At 40.6% G+C, this 5,771-nt stretch overlaps 1 long non-coding RNA gene across 1 annotated transcript; it reads right to left on the bottom strand.

The window, feature by feature from the left end:
• Positions 1-3,313: 3,313 nt before the first annotated feature.
• LOC144060755 (uncharacterized) lies at positions 3,314-5,771 on the bottom strand. Its single transcript, XR_013296000.1, has 2 exons — positions 5,624-5,771; positions 3,314-3,724 (listed from the first exon to the last, which is right to left on the bottom strand). It is a non-coding gene; the product is annotated as an uncharacterized LOC144060755 (long non-coding RNA).

Raw genomic sequence — 5,771 nt, forward strand, 5'->3', positions numbered from 1 at the left:
ATCGATACTCGCGACTGCGGCCGATACCCTCTTGTGGCTGTTATGTGTTCAGGAATAGGCATTAGAAGAATAGAAAATTGCCATTAATTTCATGCAATTTTAAGGAAAAGTGCTATATTGGGATATTTCTTTAAAATGATCTGTCATGTTTTTGGGGGGAAATGTTATGTACCAAAAGTACTAGTGGTATCAGTACTTGGTATTGGTATCGGTAACTATTTAACATCGAACATTTGTATAAAAAAATATGCATTATTCACCAAGACTATAATGAAATATGTGTTTGGACTAAATATGACAAAATGTAACATTTAATACATTCAATGATTTGGTTCTAATCCAGATTAGGTTTGATTATGCATTTGTTAGAAGAATTTTCACAAGTATTTCATTACAGGGTTTAGCCTAAAACTAGATAAGATAAGATAAAATAAGATCCACTGATTGTCACACCCATCTAAACTCGGTAATAATTCAGTCTGAGTTATTGTTATACGCTACAATAGACCAATCTGATGAATCCATTTTAATGTGTATCTAATCTAATTGATGTTTGGAGATGTGTTTGCAAGCAGCGCATTTCATAATTTGTTTTCTCGAGAAATAATTTGGGTAATCTCCTTTAATCTCCTTTCAGTTTTTATTTACTGTGTGACTGTGGCTGAGGTAATGAATTCATGAATCTTAAAACATAAAAGGCAGGAATATGCAGGAGATAAGCATCTACGGTTGTATATAATTCAGTTAGCTAAGGTTTGTTTGGCCTTGAGAGAAGTGTCCATTCTGCAGAGGGCACACTGGTTCCAATTGTAAGGATTTGAAGCAGTTGGTAGACTGAAACTCAAACTGAAGACCCACCCTGAGGGCTGATGGTGCACATTTGATAAGTGCGGAGCGTGATCTCAATGGAAGGCTCAGTCAGGCTCAAGGGATTGTAAAACGTGCCCCTGAGACTTTGACGCAAGCTGCTGACATCATTGCTCCTTTGGACCGAGCTGTCTGCTCGCCGCTCACGACCATGACGGCGAAGGAGGTGGGTTTTGGTCCCTCCTATGACGCTCGGCGTGCGCTGAAAGGGAGATTGAAAAGAATATTATCAAGGGAAGCAGAATTTTCAAAATACAACATTCACCCACCTAACCCATTATACTGTCATTCCAGAAAGAAAATGATTTTCACGCATCCTTTTTCATATTAGCATAATTAGGGCTGCTGATTTTAATTACACAGAAGAAAGTATATCACGCTGGGATAATGATATTTGACTCATAGCATGGGGTGCGTGGATACTGTGAGGATGCTTCATCCTGGAGAGAAAGTGAGCGAGCGAGCGAGAGAGAGAGCTGCATTCAAGCTGACATGATTAACATTATGGTAGCGCTACAGCTCGAGGACTTTAAAAGTTAGGGGCAAAGTTATGGACAAAAATAGGCCAAAAGGTCAAAGGCAGCCCTGAAAAAAAAATTCTTGTGTCTGCTGTTAAAAAAGGGACTAAGACCTTTTTACTATGCGGTGCAACTGTGCAATGTGACAAGTGACTTCTGCTCCTGCACAAAAAGTACATCACACCTTGAAGGGTGCAATACCCCTTTCACTTATAATACCTGTAAAAGCAATGACTACGTTTGCATGCAGGCAATAACCCTTTTAAAACCCGGATATTGGCAATATTCGGGTTTTGAAAGGCCATGTAAACACACGCAATAACCCGAATATGCTCTTATTAGGATTTTTAAAAACCTGAAAAAGACCCCCCCTGGGTTACCCTTTCATAACCGGAAATTCTTGCTGATATAAACGCATTCGGAATACCTCGATCGATCGGGGCATTGTTTTTCACTATGCGCATGCTCGCTATTTTCTCCTTCGTCTTCTTTTCTTCTTCTTTGCTTATTTGATTCGCAAGCAATCTTGGTCTGTGTAGTCACGACTTGCTCCGTCCTACTTGCGAACGGAGCCTCCCTTGAATACATTGATTTCTCCGATGCGTTATTTTGTGTCTCTAGGCACAGTTTGTGCCTATATGCACATACAGTAAATACAATATAAGTCTGTGCTTTTGGCGTGCAACCCACCGGAAATACTCAAGCCGTTGTCAACAAAACATGATGCTCGCAGCAAAAAAGCACACTTCTGGAGCGAGGAGGAAACCCAAAAACTTTATTTAGCGTGGTGAGCGACATAAATATAATGTAATTTTTCGAACGTATATAGTAAGGTAAAAGTGGAAATGACGTTATTTATGTACCGGTAATTGCGGTCCGAACGGGTTATTCCAATTGAGCACAAATGACTCTTTCGGCCACGCATGTAAACGTGTTACCTTGAATGTTTCAAAAACCGGTATTCTGACCTTTGTGACTTGCATTTATCTGCAGACGATAACGTAACTAGATAAGTGAATATGGCTGGTCCGTCGCGGGGAGGATGAATGGGGACGGAAACAAGAAGGGTCTTTGTTCTGCAGGTTAATGATTAAAAGTGGGTGGTCCGACTTTGCCCAGTTGACCCCAAGAACAAAAGAGGTAGCTGACGCTTGTCCTTATTTTCTTAACAACCGTTGCAACAAAACTACCAGAACATTAACATTCTGTTTTCTGATCACTTACACAAATTAGAGAATTAAAACATTTGTACAAGAAACCAGTATAAAGAACAGCATGTTCCAAACTCATGGCTGGATGTTAGATAATGATGATGTTTTGTACACCGAGTTCCAGTAGGTGACGAAAATCAGGCTGATTCACACTGAAAAATGTAAGAATCCTTTATTACCAATACGCCAAATTGCTTTGAAGGAGACTATTTTGTTGTTGTTTTCATTTAGATAGATAAATAGAATAGAATAGGATGGACGGACGGACGGACGGACGGACAGACAGACAGATAGCAAGAAATTCCCAAAAGATTGTCTGTACTGTTAATAAGAGTTTTATGATGGCAGCAGTTTGAATTGAAGGGATCATTTCCATGATTTGCTATTGGAAAAAATGGTTTTGAAATATAAGCAAATTTAAAGTTGCGCAGCAGTCTAGGAACGAATTGTGCAGGACAGTACTTTGAATCAGCACTTCAAACTGGGGGGTTGAGTCAGGGGGAATAAAGAAAAACTGAGCACAAACTCTGGATTTATTGTTCTAGGACTTTTGAAATCACTGGCAGATGAGAGAGAACAGTATGTGCTGCTCCCACAGTCTGTGTGTACGCCTTTGTGAGCGTGTGCTTATTTGCACATTCTCTTGGAGCGATTGCACAAGTGGCTTAGTGTAGAAGATACATCAAGCATTAATGAACACCTTGTCAACACATCAGCTTGTGTCATGTTGATTTATTGCAGATAAACATGAAGATTTTTGACTAACTGCAAAAAACAACAATGGGAACCTTTTTATCATTGTACTTTTGACCTCTCCAGATGAGTGTGCGACTCATTCCACAACACATGAGGATCAACCGCCTGACCCACAGTGTCTTGCTTTCCTTTTTTGGCCTTGGCATATAGAAGACGATCCGCATGGGCTCCTCCCCTTTTTTCTGCTTCAGTCCAGCGCTCACATGGCTGGAGCAGGCGGCCACACAGATGTCCCAAGTGTCACCTCGGGCTTTCGGACTCACTCCTTTACCCAGATTAGGCCTCCTAATCCTCGCTTAGCTGTTCTTTCCCCTGGCAGACGCTTCTCTGGCTTTCCCCGTTGTTGCCAAATCAAAAACACGTTTCCCTCCTCTACGAAGAGATGTGAAAAGTGATGGCAAGGGAATTAAGCAATAAATCAGTTCAACATTTGAGGGTACACAAAGTCACTTTGGAAAGTGGTGTAAAAACTCCAAGGAGTTCTCGTACAAATAAACACTTTTTCTGCATCCAAAATCAAAACCAACGTCTGCACTCCTTCGCTTTTCTCTGCCGCTTAGAGAAAACCCAGATTTACCCAAAAATGGCAATATCAGTTATTTTGTCATTCTAATTGTAGGGCTGGGTTTAAAAAATCGACTAATCACTTTCGAATCAATTTTCCTTTTCGAGCCTGATATCGATTCATAAAACCATGAATTGATTATTGTAATATCTCTTTTTCCCATAAATTCATAAGAAAATGGAATTTTAAAGGCCAATTCTTTTTTTGTACCTTACTCTTTTATTGAAATTTACTGAATTTAAAAGTATTTTTTCTTACGTATGAAAGACCTGACTTATTGCACTTTAAGACAATTCAGTATCTTCTTAATTTATATCTACAATTATTGAATTAGAATAATGAAAATATTTTCATCTCATCCTTGCTGATTTCAATGTTTGTGTAACACTTAAGTGATTATAACACGTGTTCCTTTCATTAATTAACTAAATAATTTAACCAGTTAACGCCTCCGCAAATTTTTATTTGGAATGTAATATTTGTGGAGTTTTTATCACGTCCTTTATATTGATATTTAAGAAGAATTAATTAATAAACACGTTTCCCTCCTCTACGAAGAGATGTGAAAAGTGATGGCAAGGGAATTCAGCAATAAATAAGTTCAACATTTGAGGGTACACAAAGTCACTTTGGAAAGTGGTGTAAAAACTCCAAGGAGTTCTCGTACAAATAAACACTTTTTCTGCATCCAAAATCAAAACCAACGTCTGCGCTCCTTCGCTTTTCTCTGCCGCTTAGAGCTTTATCCGGCTTTAAAAGGGCCGGCTGACAGACCATATGGACGTTGAGCGGCAAGATCAGGAGTAGAATCTTCAACACCTGGAAGGATAAAACTTTCTTTCTGTCTGCACTTTTACAGTGTAAACCTCCAGGGATATCTTGTGCTTTGTCCTTGGAATAAATAACAATACCAGTTTGTAGTCGACGTTCATGTGCGATCAGACACCTTAAAGATTGCATACACAAGCGTAGTCCATCACACTGCGTCCCCATTGTGGAGGTGGCCCATTACAACCAACCAACCCACGTCTCAGGTGGAACCACCTCCCAAGAGTTTCTCCAACTGCTTCCACCACGGATATCCTTACGCCCGTCACTTTTGCAGATGTCTGAAGATGGACCCACAAACTGGATTTTAATCACGGGTCTTTTGGGTCAGTCAGACCAAAAGCTGTCGGCGCATATCCAACATTAGTCTCACACCTGATGATCTTCCCTCTGACACCACGGACATTTGAAGTTGACTACATCTGACATGGATTGAACCCTGTGGGTTTTGTGGGTCAGCAAACTTGTACAATTACAATGTAGTTGTCAGGAAAAGTCTAAGGAAGACTAACATCAACCGTGTTACTCAGTCACTCTCCCTCAGTTGGATTGGAAAAAGCCAAAGGCTCTCTATCTTCCCTGAGAGTCCCACACAAGTGTCCCATTTTAATCATCCAGTTCTGCCAACTGGGTAGCCCCACACTGTTATGTTTTGGGTTTTGTCTTTGATGTTCACTTCAGTTGTGTTTTCCCTTGTGTTTCTTGTCAGTGTCTGTCTCGTTTAGTATGATTATGTACACCTGTGCTTGTCATCCCACACCCTTGTGTTCAGCCAATCAGTTCCTTCAGCCACGCGTCCTGCCCAAGTGTCCCTTCTTGTGTATTTAGGCCCCGTCCACACGAAAGCCAGTTTCAATGTATCCTCACAAGTTTCTTACCGTTTAGGCCGTTCATCAACATGATGGCGCCGTTTCTGATCTTGAAACCGATCATTTTTTAAACCGGGCTCCAGAGTGGAAAGATTTCAAAACGCGCCCCCGTACGCGTCCGTCTGGACACCATATGCAGGATACTCCTGCAGTGATG

Source organism: Vanacampus margaritifer, chromosome 11, assembly GCF_051991255.1.
Source record: "Vanacampus margaritifer isolate UIUO_Vmar chromosome 11, RoL_Vmar_1.0, whole genome shotgun sequence".
Taxonomy (NCBI): Eukaryota; Metazoa; Chordata; class Actinopteri; order Syngnathiformes; family Syngnathidae; genus Vanacampus; species Vanacampus margaritifer.